General features: G+C 40.3%; 1 protein-coding gene across 1 annotated transcript in view; it reads right to left on the reverse strand.

Moving 5' to 3' along the window:
• Nucleotides 1–18331, reverse strand: part of LOC122428157 — a 53970-nt gene that overhangs the window by 29996 nt on the left and 5643 nt on the right. The gene's annotated exons all lie outside the window — the stretch shown is intronic.

Consider the following 18331-nt stretch of genomic DNA (forward strand, 5'->3'; position numbering starts at 1 on the left):
TAGTGCCCATTATATAGGATGGTTGTAGGGGTCAATGAGTTAATATTCCTAAAGTACATCAGAGGTACTCAACGAATGTGTTAGTTATTGTTTCTGAGGTCCTTCCTCTGCATGTATCAAGGGTAATGAGCAACAACTGTGTAAAAACATAATTTGGTCTTTTCATATTCTGCACAGCTCCCCACTCCATTCCCTTGTTTTTATTTTTAACCAAACAGTGGCTTCAACAAATAAGCCACTAAAGCTCTCTGTTCCTACGTTTCTTCCTATAGAGAATAAAGATAGTATTAATAGCATCACAGGAATGTTTGAGGATTAAATGAGATGCTGTGAGGAGTATATAGACTTGCTGAGTACCAAGCCTGGTGTGTATTTCCTAGCTAATGACATAAATAGCTACTCTTAGCTTGTGTTGTCCATGTCCACAGGGAAGCCCCAGGGCTGAGTGAACCTGGGCTGGGACTCCAGAGCAGGAAAAGAGTCTAGGAATCCAGAGTGCCAGTCCTTCTTTCACCAGTGGAAGAAACTGAGTCCTGGACAGGGAACGTGGCTTCCCCAAGTGATGGTCCTTCTACCTCCCCATGCATCTTCTCAATTCAGTCTAATTAAATGCAGTAAATGCAGGATGAGATTCCCCTCCTTGCAAAACTGAGTTAAGAATATTCTCTTAAATCCTTGTGATTAGCTAAGAAAACTATGAAACAGAAGAACATTCAAATGAGATTTATATTTTCATACATTAGACTACATAAAGCCTCTGGAATCTAATCAGTAAAGTGTTGATAGAGGAATGGTTAAATATGTTAAATCCAAGAACACATATTAGGTTAATTTATGACAAACATAATTAATTCAGAAAAATAGAATTATTAATCAATACTATTAATTGGCTAGCCATCTGAGGAGAAAAATGATGGACTTCAATCTAATTTCAAATACAAAAGTAAATTCTAGATGGATTATAGACCTAAATTAATAGTGAACAATAAAAATAATACAAGACATTGGGATCCCAATAGCATAATCAGCTAGACAGCTCAACTGGAATACCCTCCCAGATGAAAGTACTGAGATGGAGGATTATTTATAACAAAAGGCTCTCCTGAACCCACAGGGAAATACCCAACAACCACGTCTCCAACACAAGAAAAGAATAATCAGCCTAGGCTAGAGTGGTTATTAACACAGACGGCTGAGCTCCACTGTGTACAACCACCTACAACATGAAGTTCAAGTTTTAGGGACTCATGCTGGTACAGTGGACCAATGAAAAAAATCTGCTCATATCTACTGTGTCTGGGAGGAAAAACCACAAATGATACAAATGATAGTCTCTCCTGATAATTTGAAGCTAGAAGACAGCTCCCATGTGTGTCTGAGTTTCAAATTTGCCCTGCCCCCAAGGTAAACACCCATCAAACTAAATTAAAATAGTTGTAAGTTAGTATTGCCCCTTGGTGGCGCTAGTGGTAAAGAACTCGACTACCAATGCAGAAGATGTAAAACATGCAGGTTTGATCCCTGGGTGGGGATGACCCCTGAAGGAGGGCATGGCAACCCACTCCAGTATTCTTGCCTAGAGAATCCCATGGACAGAGGAGCCTGGCAGGCTACAGTCCATGGGGTCGCAGAGTCAGACACGACTGAGTGACTTAGCACAAACGCACATCACCCCCTGGAGCACAAAATAAGCAGATACAAATGCTTTCTGGAGGAAAGGCATCTCCAATCTGGGCCCTTCACCATATACCATATATGAGCTCATAATAAAAATTATCAGACACCAGAAAATAATGCAATATAAGTGAGAGTCTGCAGTTCAGTTCAGCTCAGTCATGCCTGTTTCTTTGCGACCCCATGGACTGCTGCACACCAGGCTTCCCTGTCTATCACAGTTTCCCGGAGCTTGCTCAAACTCATGTCCATTGAGTCGGTGATGCCATCCAACCATCTTGTCCTCTGTCATCCTCTTCTCCTGTCTTCAGGCTTTCCTGGCATCAGGGTCTTTCCCAATGAATCAGTTCTCTCATCAGGTGGCCAAAGTATTGGAGCTTCAGCTTCACCATTGGTCCTTCCAATGAATATTGAAGACTGATTTCCTTTAGGATTGACTGCTTTGATCTCCTTGCAGTCCAAAGGACTCTCAAGAGTCTTCTCCAATACCACAGTTGGAAAGCATCAATTCTTTGGTGCTCAGCTTTCTTTATGATCCAAGTCTCACATCCATACATGACTACTGGAAAAACCATAGCTTTGACTAGATGGACCTTTGTCGGCAAAGTAACGTCTCTGCTTTTTAATATGCCATCTAGGTTGGTCATAGCTTTTCTTCCAAGGAGCAAGTGTCTTTTAATTTCATGGCTGCAGTCACCATCTGCAGTGATTTTGGAGCTGAGGAAAATAAAGTCTCTTGCTGTTTCCATTGTTTCCCCATGTATTTGCCATGAAGTGATGGGACCGGATGCCATGATCTTAGAGAGTCTGCAGTTAACATTAATTTAGGATCCTCAAGTATTTCTGAGAGTAGACAATTAAATCACAGACTAAAATAATCATGTATAAACATAAAATTTTAAAAGAAAAACAAAATAAAATGAGTTCAAAGATCAAAATCAAACAAAATGATCAGGAACATTTGAAAAAGAACCAACTAAAGCAAGCTGAAATAAGAAATATAATCACAAGAATAAAAACCTCAATTGATGGATCAAGCAGATCGCTTGCCTGAAGATACAATTAGTTAACTGAAGGACAGATTTCAGGATGTTACCCAAATGCAACTCAAAGACAAGGAAGTGACAAGTAGAAGAGAGAGTTCTGAAGACACACGTGATAGAATGTAAAAGTCCAAGCTGAAAAAAATGAAAAAGCCTCAGTGACTTGTGGGTTATCAAATGGCTATATAATTAGAGTATTGGAAGAAGTAAAACAGGAAGTAATATGTAAAGAAATAACAGTAAAAATTTTAAATTTGATGAAAATTACAAACACAAAGATCCAAAAATATCAACAAACTCCAAGAAGCGCGCACACCACACACACACACATATACACCATCCCATGTCTGACATTGCTGAAAATCAGTAATAAAAAAGATAATCTTAAAAGCAGTCAGGGAAAATATTACATCAAAAGAAAAGCAAAGGTCGAAGATCTACACTACCTGAATTTTCAAGATTCAGTGTGAAGTCTGTGGTATTGGCATCAAAGACAGACAAATAGGTCAATGGAACAGAATGGACTCCAGAAATAGACTCACACATTATGTGGTCAATTGATTTTTGACAAAGGTGCAAAGAAAATTCTGTAGAGAAGACAGTCTTTTCAACAAATGGTGCCAGAACAATTGGATATCTATATAAAAATGAATTGTGATCCATACTTTGAACCATGTGAAAATTACCTCAAAATAGATCATAGACTTACGTAAAAATAAAAATTATAAAAATTCCAGGAGAAAACATCAGAAAAAATTGCTGTGATTTAGGCTTGGGCATAGATTTTAGGTACAATACCAAATGCATGAGAGGTTGTTTGCTCAGACGTGTCTGGCTCTTTGAGACTCCATGGACTGTAGTCCACCAAGCTCCTCTGTCCATGGAATTTTTCAAGCAAGAATTGGAGTTGGTTGCCATTTTGTACTCCAGGGGATCTTCCCAACCCAGGGATCAAACCGGCATCTCGAGTCTTCTGCATTGGCAGGCAGATTCTTTACCACTGAGCCACCAGGAAAACCCAATACCAAAAGCATATGACATTGATAAAACAGGGAAGACACAAATGACATACTAGGAGAAACTGTATGATTATATAAATAAATGTGTATCAACTCTTGCAAGAAAACAAACCCATTTAAAAATATCAAAAGATTTAAATAGACACTTTGTAAGAAGACATATTGACAGCAAGTAAGCACATGAAAAGATGTCACAGCATTAATCATGCAAATAAAAATGAAAATTAAAGGTACAATGCCCTACCACTACACACTTATGAGAATTCTAAAATTAAAAAGGCAGACCATGCCAGGCTTTGGCCGGGATGTGGAGGAACTGGAGCTCTCATATACTGCTGGTGGGAATGTAAAATGGTACAACCACTTTAGAAAACAGTTTGTCAGCTCTTAGAACTGTTAAACATACATCTGTTACCTGTTGTTTAGCCACTCAGTCATGTCTGACTCTTTTGTGACCCTGTGGACTGTAGCCCACCAAGCTCCTCTGTCCTTGGGATTTCCCAGGCAAGAATACTGGAGTGGGTTGTCATTTCCTTCTCCAGGGGATCTTCCCGACCCAGGGATCAAACCTGTGTCTACTGCTTTGGCAGGCGAGTTCTTTACCACTGAGCCACCGGGGAGCTTCATTTGTTACCTGAGCTGGACTTTACACTCTTCGATGCATATCCAAAAGAAAGGAGGGCGTATGTTCACACAAAGATTTATACATACGTGTTCTCAGCAGCTTGATTTATAACAGCTAAAAACTGCAAACAGGCCAAATGTTAACATGTGAATGGACAAGCAAACGGTGATGTATCCATCCAACAGGATCCTTCTGAGCAAGACAAGGAGTGAACTACTCACTGGTACAACAACCTGGATGAATCTCGAAATAACTGCCTAGTGAAAGAAGACCAGGAAAACATCAGGAATGAGAGGTGGGTGTGGGGGAGGGGTAGAGGCAGGAAGGAGGGCTCATAGAACGGCTCCAGGAAGCCTTCAAAGGATGAATATGTTCATTTTCTTGGTTTGTGGTGATGGCTCCATAGGTATCTACACGTGTCAATGTTTATCAGCATGTTATATATGTGCAGCTTATCCTTACTAATTTTCCTTTGATAAAGCTGTTACAAAAATTATAATTGACAGCTTTGAGCAAATATAATTATACCACACCTGCAATGCGGGAGACCTGGGTTTGATCCCTGGGTTGGGAAGATTCCCTGGAGAAGGGAACGGCTACCCACTCCACTATTCTTGCCTGGAGAATGCCATGGACAGAGGAGCCTGGCAGGCTAAAGTCCATGGGATCACAGAGTTGGACACAACTGAGTGACTTTCATTTTTTTCAATTTATAAGAAATATCGAAGTAAAATAATGGACATTAGCACAAAGGAAAGGATGGGAGAAGACTGAAATCTAAGGTTCACATTATATGTGAAGTGATATGTGTTATTTGAACTAGACTGTGATAAATAGAAGATACATATTATAAATCCTAAGTCAGCCAGTAAAAATAAATAAAATAAAGATATAGCTGAAAAGTTACTAGAGGATAGAAAATGGGATACTAAAAGCACTTAATTTAAAATTAAAGAAAGGTAAAGGGGGAAGAAAAGGAATAAATAAATGGGAAAAACAGAAAGCATATACCAAGAAGGCAGACTTTAGCCCACATGTATTAATGATCACATTAAAAATGGATGGATTTACCACTCCATGGAAAAAAAATAAATAGGAAGACCCATGATATGCTGTTTACAAGAAATCCTCTTTAAATATGAAGAAAGATGGGCTGAAAGTAAAAGTCTTTCAAAAAATAGACCATTCAATATTCTTAAGGATAAGAAATTTCATAAGGATATAAAAATATCAGAAAAAAAAACAGACTTTACAGCAAAGACTGTTACCAGAGAGGTTTCAAAATGATAAAAAGATCAGTTCATGAAGAAGACATGACAGCCTTAGTTATGTATATTTGTAATAATAAAGCTTCAAAATACACGAATAAAAAAGTGACAGGACTGAAAGGAGAAATGGACAAATTCACAATTATAGTTGTAGATTTTTTGACACCACTCACTGTCTTGGTAATTGACAAAAATCAGTAGGTGTGTAAGATCTGAACAGCCTTATCAACTCACATGACCTCATTGACATTCAGACTTCTCTACCCATTGAAAGCAGCTATTGCATCTTTTCAAGTACAAATGGAAAATTCACGAAGATACATCCTGTGCCAGACCATAAAATACATCTCAATAAATTTAAAAGGGCCAAAGCTATACAGAGTATGATCTTCACCAATGGTAGGATTAAATTAGAATTCAGAATTAGAATTCAATGACAAGAAGATGTATGTAAAATCCCCCAAGTATTAGGAAATTAAGCAACACATTTGTAATTGATATGTGGGTCAAAGAAGAAATTAAGGGATTGACTGGAAACAAGGGGAAACAAAATATTTAAAATTGAATCATACATATTATGTGTATAAAATTAGTGAGCTACTTAATTGAGTTTAAAAGAATAGAAGCCATAATTAAAATACTGGATCAAAACTATGTAACCTGAAAGGGAAGTGATTGAGGTTAAAGTACTTGTCATTTGAGATGACAACTGAGGGTTTGATTGATTTAGGCTTTGCAAAATAAATATGGTAGAACTTTCAGGTTAATCACTGAAAAGATGAAAATAAATTAAACCTTTCAAAGAGAGGAAAATAGAATAAGAAAAAAGTTCATGTAATCTAAAAGAAGAAAAAAGAGAAAAAGGAGAGGGAAAAAAAAAGCAAGACAAAATCATGTGGGTAGAAATTGCTTCAAAAAGACCTACACTTATGATCTGCTTAGGTGAACAAACTGATTGGCTTAGGCTGAAGTGTTATTGTTGTAAAAATTCAAAACCCAAGTACACAAGCCACACCTGAAGTGTGAGAAGGACACAGGAAGTTTGGAAGTCAAAGGATGAAACAAAACCTATGAAGCAAAAGAAAGCTGTGGTAGCTTTTACTATTGAACAAAATAAACCTTAAATTAAACCATCATTAGGATAGAGAAGATTACTATCACATAATGAATTCAGCAGCAGGAGGCCACAAGCTAGAATTACATGCATGGTATACGAAACAAAGATGGAGAGAACTAGAAGGGGAAATTGACAAATCCACTGTCTTAGTGGGGCAGTTCACCATACCTCTTTTTAAAATTTTATTTATTGTGGTGAAATACAACATAAAGTTTACCACTTGTACCATTTTAAAAGTACAGTTCAGTGGTACTGAGAATATTCACTTTGACACTGTGCAGCCATCACCACCACCCATGTCCAGAACTTTTTCATCATCCCAAACTGAAGCTCTATATCCATTAAACAATAACTTCCCAGTTTTCATTCTCCCTAAGCCCGTCATAACCACCATTCTACTTTCTGTGTCTATGAATTTGACTACTCTTCTTGTTGTTCAGTCACTAAGTCATGTACGACTCTTTGCAACCCCATGGACTGCAGCACACCAGGCTTCCCTGTCCCTCACTATCTCCTGAAGTTTGCTCAGACTCAAGTTCATTGAATCAGTAATGCCATCCAACCAACTCATCATCTGTTGCGTCCTTCCATCTTTCCCAGCCATCTTTTCCAATGAGTCTACTGTAGGGACCACATACAAATGTAATCACACAGTATTTGTCCTTTCATGATTGTCTTATCTCATCAAGCATAATGTCATCCATGTTGTCACATGTGTCAAATTTTCGTCCTTTTTAAGAGTGAATAATATCCTGGTGTGTGTGTCTATGTGTATCAGTCACATATTATTTATCCATTTATCCATGGATGGATACTTGGGTTGCTGCCACCACTTGACCATTCAGGTGTGACCTAAATATGTGGTTGCTACCACCACTAGGCTGTTCAGCTATGACCTAAGTCAAATCCCTTATGATTATACAGTGGAAGTGACAAATAGATTCAAGGGATTAGATCTGATAGACAGAGTGCTTGAAGAACTACAGATGGAGGTTCGTAACATTGTACAGGAGGTGATGATCAAAACCATCCCCAAGAAAATGAAATGCAAAAAGGCAAAATGGTTGTCTGAGGAGGCCTTACAAATAACTGAGAAAGGAAGTGAAAGGCAAAGGAGAAAAGGAAAGATATACCCATCTGAATGCGCAGTTCCATAGATTAGCAAGGAGAGATAAGAAAGCTTTCCTAAGTGAACAATGCAAAGAAATAGAGGAAAACAATAGAATGGGAAAGACTAGAGATCTCTTCAAGAAAATTAGAGATACCAAGGGAACATTTCATGCAAAGATGGGCACAATAAAGGACAGAAATGGTATGGACCTAACAAAAGCAGAAGATATTAATAAGAGGGGGCAAGAATACACAGAAGAACTGTACAAAAAATATCTTAATGTCCCAGATAACCACAGTGGTGTGATTATTGTGTCTGGCTCACCTAGAGCCAGACATCCTGGAGTGCAAAGTCATGTGGGCCTCAGGAAGCATCACTACAAACAAAGCTAGTGGAGGTGATGGAATTCCAGCTGAACTATTTCAAATCCTAAAAGATGATGCTGTGAAAGTTCTGCACTCAATATTCCAGCAAATTTGAAAAACTCAGCAGTGGCCACAGGACTGGAAAAGATCAATTTTCATCCTAATCCCAAAGAAGGGCAATGACAAAGAATGTTCACACTACCGCACGGTTGAACTCATCTCACACACTAGCAAAGTAACGCTCAAAATTCTCCAATCTAGGCTTCAACAGTACACGAACTGTGAACTTCCAGATGTTCAAGCTGGATTCAGAAAAGGCAGAGGAACCAGAGATCAAATTGCCAACATCTATTGGGTTATAGAAAAAGCAAGAGAATTCCAGAAAAACATCTACTTCTGCTTAATTGACTACGCTAAAGCCTTTGACTATGTGGATCATAACAAACTGTGGAAAATTCTTAAAGAGATGGGAATACCAGACCACCTTACCACCTCCTGTAAAACCTATATGCTGGTCAAGAAGCAACAGTTAGAACCAAACATGGAATGACTGACTGGTTCAAAATTGGGAAAGTAGTATGTCAAGGCTGTATATTGTCACCCTACTTATTTAACTTATATGCAGGGTACCTCATGCAAAATGCCAGGCTGGATGAAGCACAAGCTGGAATCAAGATTGCCAGGAGAAATGTCAATAACCTCAGATATGCAGATGACACCACCCTCATGGCAGAAAGCGAAGAGGAAATGAGGAGCCTCTTGATGAAAGTGAAAGAGGAGAGTGAAAAAAAAAAAAAAACTGGCTTAAAACTCAACATTCAAAAAATAAGGTTATGGCATCTGGTTCCATCACTTCATGGCAAATAGATGGGGAAACAATGGAAACAGTGACAGACTTTATTTTCTTGGGCTCCAAAATCACTGCAGATGGTGACTGCAGCCATGAAATTAAAAGACACTTGCTCCTTAGAAGAAAAGCTATGACCAACCTAGACAGCATATTGAAAAGCAGAGACATTACTTTGCCAACAAATGTCCATCCAGTCAAAGCTATGGTTTTTCCAGTAGCAATGTATGGATGTGAGAGTTGGACCATAAAGAAAGCTGAGTGGCAAAGAACTGATGCTTTTGAACTGTGGTGTTGGAGAAGACTCTTGAGAGTAGCTTGGACTGCAAGGAGATCCAACCAGTTAATCCTAAAGGAAATCAGTCCTGAATATTCATTGGAAGGACTGATGATGAAGCTGAAGCTCCCATACTTTGACCACCTGATGCAAAGAGCCGACTCATTGGAAAAGACCCTGATGCTGAGAAAGATTGAGGGCAGGAGGAGAAGGGGACAACAGAGGATGAGATGGTTGGATGGCATCACCAACTCGATGGATATGAGTTTGAGTAAGCTCCAGGAGATGGTGAATGAACAGGAAGCCTGGCATGCTATAGTCCGTGGGGTTGCAAAGAGTCAGACACAACTTAGTGACTGAGCAACAACTGCCTTTTGGCTGTTGTAATTAATGCTTGTGTGAATATGAGTGTGCCGATATCTGTTCAAGGCCCTACTTTCACTTCTTTTGTGTATAAGTGTGAAATTGCTGGTTCATGTGGTAATTCTGTGGCTCAGCAGTGAAGAATCAGCCCAGAGTGCAGGAGACTCAAGTTCAGTCCCTGTGTCGGTAAGGTTCCCTGGAGAAGGAGATGACAACCGATTCCACTGTTCTTGCCTGAAGAAATCCCATGGACAGAGGAGGCTGGCAGGCTCCAGTACGTGGGGTTGCCAGGGTCCAACATGACTTAGTGACTAAACCACCACCGCGGTAATTCTGTACTTAACTTTTGGAGGAATCACTGTACCATTTCCCACATGGCTGCACCATCTTTACATTCCCAGCAACAGTGTATAAGAATTCCAGTTTCTCTACATCCTCTCACCACCCATTGTTTTCTGGGCTTTTTTGATAGTAGCTATCCAAAATGAATGTGAATTTTCAATGTACCTGTTGATAATTTGTAAGCCAAAGAGGAAAAAAGAGCAGGTAAACATAGAGAAGATCTAAACAACACATTTATAATCAGCTTTATTTAATGAACACATAGAGAATCCTCAACTTATCATATAAAGAACATTTGTCCTTTTAAGAAAGATACCATTTACAATAGCAAAACAAAATGAGAAACATATTTACTGACAGATTTGCAAGACTTCAACGTGGCAAATTATAATTTCATATAGAAAGATGTTTAGGAAGATCCAAATAAATAGAGGTATTTATCAATAGAAGGACTTTATATAGTGTCATCGCTCTCCAAATTGTGTAGTTTCACACAGTTCTGATCAAAATCCCTATAAGGTTCTTTGCAAAATTTGCCAAGCTAATTCCAAGATGTATATGGAAGTGCAAAGGGCTAAGAATAGCTCAAATACTCTTTTTTTTTTTTTTTTGTAAAATGCTCCTTTAAAAGATGTACAAATGAGGTGGGATTAACCTTGACAGTTATTAGTACTTACTATAAAGTTAAAGTAATTATGACAGTGTGATATTGACACAGAGATAGACAAATGGGACAAAATGAGCAGACCGTGAATACATGGAAATTTGATATATATCACAGGTTGCACTGCAGTTCACTGTGAGGAAGGATGGAGTTTTAAATAAGTGATGATGTGACAACTGGCTATTCCTATCAGGGAAGAAATTGAAATAGGATCTCTAGCTCACAATGCGCACAAAACCCAATTCCAAGGGCATTAATTCTTAAAACGACAAAGTAAAACTTTAAAACATTTAGAAGGGAATATGGGAGAATATTTTTAGTGCTTCAAGATATGGAAGAACTTCTTAAAATGCAAAAGGCACAAATCGTAAATGAAAAGATTGAAAATGGACTGTATTAAAATTAATATTTTATTCACCCCAAGTAAACTATATTAATATGAAATGACAAACCCATAACGGAAAGAAGGTATATGTAAAACATATGCTCAACAAGACATTAGTATATAGAAAGTATGAACAATCCCTGAGATAATATGAAAAAGACTACCCTGTAGAAAAATAGGCAGGATACACGGAAAGGCACGTTCACTGAGACAAAGTGTGAGAAGCCAGAAACACAGGAAGAGCTGCTGTCAGAGAAATTCACAATTAAATGGGTCTGAAACACCACTCTACTCTCACTAGATCCGCAAGAACTTAACGTTTAGCCAGTAGTATATATTGGCAAAGATGAGGAGGAACTGGAATTTTTTGTAGAAGGTGGGTTGGAAAATTAATTGGCATGAACATTTTGGAAAGCTATTTGGCAGTTATCTTGTAAAGATGAAGATGTTCATGGTCATGACCTAGCAATTCCATCCCTAGGGTACATACTGTGTAATAGTGCTTCTCAACCTGGGGTGACTTTGCTGCCTAGGGGGACATTTGTCACTATCTGGAGGCTTTTCTGGTTGTCACATGTCGGTGGGAAGATGCTAGTGGCATCTAGTATTCAGAGGCCAGGGACAACTCCTCCTCCCAAAGATTATCCTACCCCAAGTGTCAATAGTTCTGCTGTTGAGAAACCCTTCTCTAGAAATCTATCTTTTTGCCTCAGGAGATATGAATCCTTGTGTCCATTGATGCACTGTTTAAATAGAAAAAAAAATCACCAGACTATCTATTTACAGTTCAACCACATGTGTCAAAATGGATGAATTTTAAAAACTCAATGTCATGTAAAAAGTAAAGCTTTGTAGAATATATATTAATATATGTGTGCTAAGTTGTTTCAGCACAACTTAGGGTAGACTCTTTGCGACCCTATGGACTGTAGCCCACCAGGCTCCACTGTCCATGGGATTCTCCAGGCAAGAATATTGGAGTGAATTGCCATGGCCTCCTCCACGGGATCTTGCTGACCCAGGGATCAAACCCAAGTCTCTTATGTCCCCCACCACTAGAAGCTGGGTTCTTTACCACTATCGCCACCTGGGAAACACTATATTAATATATATATTGATATTAATATATATGATACCATGTGTATGAAGTTAGGAAAGAGATGAACACATGCTTGAAAAGATTGGTTACCAACTGGGTAAGGGCTTATGTGACATGGTAACATTCCATTTCTTAAGTTGAATGGTGGGTACAATGACAATTATTTTTTAATATTTGTATTCCTTGACTATAGTAAAATCTTAAAGTAATGAATCCTATGATCACACCAGTTTCTGCTTAATAGTTGTGGATTGAATCCTCTGTTCATCTCTTATTCTCAGAAGGGGCAATCAAAATTTCTTACTGTTTGAAAGACTATGGTCACCTGAAGTTCTCTCAAGTCCTTATGGGGCTACACTGCTTATGTGCAGTATAATGTCACTGTTTTTTTTTAATTGCATGTTTTCTTTTAAATAAAAAAATTTTAATATAATTTTTAAAGGTTATGCCTCACTTATAGTTGTTACAAAATATTGGCTCTATTGCTCATGTTATTCAATACATTCTTGTAGTCTGTCTTACACCCAAAAGTTAATATCTCTTGCTCTCTTACGCCTATATTGCAGTCCCCACCAGCAGCCACAAGTTTGTTCTCTAGATCTGCTTCTTTTTTGTTATTTTCACTAGTTTATTTTTTAGATTCTACATATAAGTAAAATCATATGGTATTTGTCTTTCTCTGCCTGACTTATTTCACCTAGCATAGTACCCTCCAATTCCATGCATGTTGCTGCAAGTGGCAAAATTTGTTCTTTATGACTAAGTAATATTACATTGCATGTGTGTGTGTGTGTGTGTGTGTGTGTGTATGTTGTTGTTCACTTGCTAAGTTGTGTCTGACTCTTTGGGATCCCATGGACCATAGCACACCAGGCTCCTCTGTCCTCCACTATCTCCCAGAGTTTACTCAAATTCATGTCCATTGAGTAGGTGATGCTCTCTAACCAGCTTATCCTCTGCTGCCTCCTTCTCCTTTTATATGCCTATATATTCTTTTATACATGCATATACATATATGTATATCAACACGGATTTTGTGTGTACCTTTTCCCCTTTTCTTTCTTTCCTCCTTTCTTTCTTTTCATTCTTTCTTTCAAGAAATCTTTCTTTCTAAGGTAGTATATAATGCAACTGACTTTTCCTGAAACTTTTCTATTGAGCTTTGGCGAATATATACGTTATATACATTATTTGGCATTCTTGCAATATTTCAGGTTGAAAATATTTTTGTAATAATAGGAAACTTCTATTTTAGTATTTTATAGGGTCACATTTGCCAGTCAAGCCGCTTTTCAATTTGCTGTACTGTGAGTAAACACTACCTAATAACTGTTAATGAAACCAATTTTTTTTCTTGCAGGAAAATCTAAGAGGCTGCATGTACAGTCTAGAAATCTTGGAGACTTTCTAATCATGAATAAAACTCAGAAACTATATTTAACAAGAAAGATAAAGTGAGAAATATTTATGTATTTGATTATATAAAAAGTTTTTTGTTATGTGACAAAGATGCCACAGGTGAAGAAAAATTCACAGTTCATCCAGCAATGAAGACTGGATTTGGAAAAAGTGCCTGAATAGTCATGACAGGCAAGGATGTAACTGTTCTTAAAAATTGACAAAAGAAAAAAGCCACCCCCCGCAAAAAGAAAAGAAAAAATCCCCAACTAAAAAGAGTTGAACAGACAATTCTCAAAAGAACAAATCTAAAGTTATGTATATATTCAAATTCTGCCAAATTTCCCAATAGACAGAGAAATGAAAACTAAAATAAGAAAGACATATCACTTTACACTCATCATAATGGCGACAATTATAGTATGCTGTAGCATCAGCATTGGTTGATGATGGGGAAAAAACTACATTGACATAGAAGGGTAAGGTGTCACAGAATCTTGGTAAGGTGACCTCTCAATGTCTACTAAAAGTTGAAACCTCAAACCGGTGATTCCATGCCTGGGAATCCATCTGTGGAAAGCTATGTGAGGATACACGTGCAAGGGTGTTTATTGTCCACAGTTCTTAGCTGGCAAGGGCAAAAAGGATGTCTGCAATCATGGGAGCAATCCTTTCAACCTTTCAAAAGGGTGAGCCTCATTCCCTCTAGATGCTGGCAGGGATTTTCAGCAGGTGTTGATGAGCATGAAAAGTTAGAAGCAGATAAATGTAATTACGATGGGTTCAATGACTCCCCAAATCCCCGTATGTGTGTGTGCGTGTGTGTACATCTGGATGTATATAGCATATAGTTACAAGCCTCCATAATAAAATATGCTGCATAAAGGCAGTCCATTCATGTAAATTAGTCACACGTATCTGTACTGGGGGAGCTGCGTGAAGACCAGTCTCCGAGGGCCCATGAGGATTGCCCTGTGCATTGAGATTCAAGGTGAACTTTGTTTTCCTCTTTATATCTGCCTGTACTGTTTGAACTTTTCACTTGAGCATGTATTATTCATAGAACCAGAAATAGCCCACAGAAAGCTGTTTCCATTGAAAGGGGGAAGGGAGATGAAGGAAGTCTGTCCTGGCCCAGGGACCTTGTGGCTGAGAAGGCCGGAGCCCCCACACTGATGGTGGTGGAGAACTAGGGTGCTTTCCTGCCTTGCCCCCCTCAAGGCTGCTCCACCCTCTTTCTGGAGGAGAGTCCCTCCCACCCCGTGCCATAGGCCTGCCAAAGAGAAGAACCCTGTCCAATGCAATAGCCTTGATCAGCTACTTTAATGGTCACCATTGTCTTTTTTGCAAACTTTTTGAGATAATTGTAGACTCACATGCAGTTGTAAGAAAAAATACAGAGCAACGTTCACTGTACTTTTCACCTAGTTTCCCCCATGGTAATATCTTGCCAAAGTATAACACAGTATCACAATTAACCTTGGTACCAGCCACCCACCTTATTCAGATTTCCCTGGGTTTATATGAACTTGTGTATGTATGTTTAGTCCCATGCAATTTCATGTATGCAGTTCTGTGTGCGGCTACCACGGTCAAGATACAGAGCAGTTCAAGACAAAGATCCCCACTGCTAACCCTTTATAGTCACAGCCACTTCCCCAACTCCTGGCAACCACTAATCAGTTCTCTATTTCTAGAACTTTGTCATTTTGATACAATTATATATATGGAATCATAAAGCTGTTTTCACTCAGCATAGTTCTCATCACCATCCTTTGGATTTTAAAATGAATTGATGGAGAGCATGACCTTGGGATTGCAGAGACTTGGCTGTAGTTTCCAGATCTTTTTTGTTAGAGTGACTTGGCCTCTCTGAGTCTCCATTGTCTCATCTAGAAAATGGGAATCACAGCACCTGCCCTGCAGGGATGGAAGTGAAGTTCACTCACTCGTGTCCAACTCTTTGTGACTCCATGGACTACACAGAGCATGGGATTCTCCAAGCCAGAATACTGGAGTGGGTAGCCGTTCTCTTCTCCAGGAGATCTTCCCAACCCAGGGATCAAAAGCAGGTTTCCCACATTGCGGGAGGATTCTTTATCAGCTGAGTCATCAGAGAAGCCCAAGAATACTGGAGTGGGTAACCTATCCCTTCTCCAGCAGATCTTTCTGACCCTTGAATCAAACCGGGGTCTTCTGCGACCCTATGGACTGTAGCCAGCCAGACTCCTCTGTCCATGGGATTTTCCAGGCAAGAACACTGGAGTGGGTTGCCATGCCCTCCTCCAGGGGGTCTTCCTGACACAGGGATTGAACCCATGTCTGCTGCATTGGCAGGCAGGTTCTTTACCACTAGTGCCACCTGGAAAGCCCCCATCTGGAGTCTCTTAACCCTCAGTGTCCTCTAGGGGACAGTGGGCTGAAATCCATGCCTTGATCTTCATGCCTCCCTGGTCCCTCAGCACATGCTGTCCCCTGTCTGAAATGCCTGCTTCCTCCTCCAGGAAGCCCCTCCTGACTGCCTAAGTGGCGCTAAGAATTCCTTTCCCTGCACTCCTGTCATTCTGGGCTACCCCACAACAGTGGTCCATGTATTCTTCTGTCTCTCCATCTGGTCCATCAGCCCTGAGGGCAGAGCTGTTTCCACAACATGTCCCAGTCACTCAGGCAGAGCACGGGCACACAGTAAATGCCCATGGGTGTCTGCAGAATCATCAGTGGAGCTGGTGGGGCTGGCCTGCCCTTCCACACATGCTCATCACGCCGCCTTTAATTCTGTCACCAAAGTCCTTCTTCAAGAACTCTCCAAAGAAGGCACTGGTGATCCACTCCAGTACTCTTGCCTGGAAAATCCCATGGACAGAGGAGCCTGGTAGGCTGCAGTCCGTGGGGTCACTAAGAGTCGGACACGACTGAGTGACTTCACTTTCCCTTTTCCCTTTCATTCATTGGAGAAGGAAATGGCAACCCACTCCAGTGTTCTTGCCTGGAGAATCCCAGGGACGGCGGAGCCTGGTGGGCTGCCGTCTATGGGGTCGCGCAGAGTCGGACAGGACTGACACAACTTAGCAGCAGCAGCAAGAACTCTCAGCGGCTCCCTTTCAACTGCAAGGTCAAGTCCAAACTTGGAGACTTCATGCCACTATTCACTCTCTTTTTCTTCCTCTTCTAGCTAGCTAATACTCGGAGCTGATTTCCTTGAGGAAGACTCTCTGACCCTCAGACAGGCCAAGCTCCATGTTACATGATCTTCTAGCACCCTTTCCTCCTTCTTAGGAGTGAGCACAATGTAGTTAAATAACTGTATAATTTATAACAACATCTTGGAATCTGTAAACGTGAACTTATCTGGGAAAAGGGCCTTTGCAGATATAATTAAGGATCATGAGATGAACTCATACTGGATTACCTGAGTGAACCCTAAATCCAATGTCCAGTATCCTTATAAAACAGGACAAGACACAGGGAGAACCACTCGAAGACAGAGGCAGAGATCAGGGCAATGTGGCCACAGGCCAAGGGACACCGGGAGCCTCCGGAAGCTAAAGAGACAAGAAAGAAATTTCCCCTGGAGCCTCCATAGGGAGCACACCCCTGTAAACACCTTCATTTGACACTTCCACCCTACACCACTGTGGGTGCATAATAAGTCGCTTCAGTCGTGTCCGACTCTTTGAGACCCCATGGACTGTAGCCCGCCAGGCTCCTCTTTCCATGGGATTCTCCAGGCAAGAATACTGGAGTGGGTTGTCGTGCCCTCCTCCAGGGGATCTTCCTGACCCAGGGATCGAACCCATATCTCTTATGTCTCCTGCAATGGCAAGCAGGTTCTTTACCACTAGTGGCACTTGGGAAGCCTGCATTTCTGCTTGTTTTCATTTTTTATTGAGGTATAGTTGCTTTGGGATGTTGCTAGTTTCTGCTGTACAATGACGAAGTGAATAAACTATATGTATACACATATCTCCTCCCTCTTGGACCTCCCTCTCCCACCCCGTCCCACTCCTGTTGACCTTTAGGTCATCACAGAGCACTGAGCTGAGCTCCCTGTGCTATATAGCAGGTCCCCACTAGCTATCTGGTATGTATGTATGGTAGCATATATATGTCAATCCCAACCTCTTGATTCATCCCACTGCCCTACCTCCTACATCTACACATTTATTGGTTTCCTAGGGCTGCCATAATCAATTACCACAAGCTGAGAGGCTTAAAACAATGATTTCTCCTGTTTTAAGCCTCCCAGTTTGTGGCAATTCTACCTTTTTAAGCCCCCCAGTTTATGGCAGCCTTAGGAAACCAATAGAGATTTATATATGTTAACTTATTTAATCTCCACTCAAAGCTAGGAGGTTATTACCATTATAAGCTCCACTTTACAGATGGGGAAACCAAGGAAAGTCAAAGGGCAATGACTTGCTTAAGGTCACCAGCTAGGAAGGGGCAGAGCCAGAATCCAGGGCAGGCAGCCTGGATCCCGCAGAGATGAGCAGGAGCCTCAGGTTCACCCTGGCAGAATCCCCTCTTCCAGCTCTCCGAAGTTCATGGTCATCATAGGCATGATGTCCTTATGATGCTGAGCTGAGACCTACCCCCCATGACAGCCTGGCCTGGGTCACACACCACAAGTCCATGTGCTAGGGAAGCTGCTTTTTGGAGGAGAGGATGGGTTCCCGGCCCCCAAGTGGCTGCTTGCTATGTCCTGGGGACCCTCAGCACTAGTGAGAAGGAAGT

The sequence above is a fragment of the Cervus canadensis genome, chromosome 26 (assembly GCF_019320065.1).
Source record: "Cervus canadensis isolate Bull #8, Minnesota chromosome 26, ASM1932006v1, whole genome shotgun sequence".
NCBI classification, from domain to species: domain Eukaryota; kingdom Metazoa; phylum Chordata; class Mammalia; order Artiodactyla; family Cervidae; genus Cervus; species Cervus canadensis.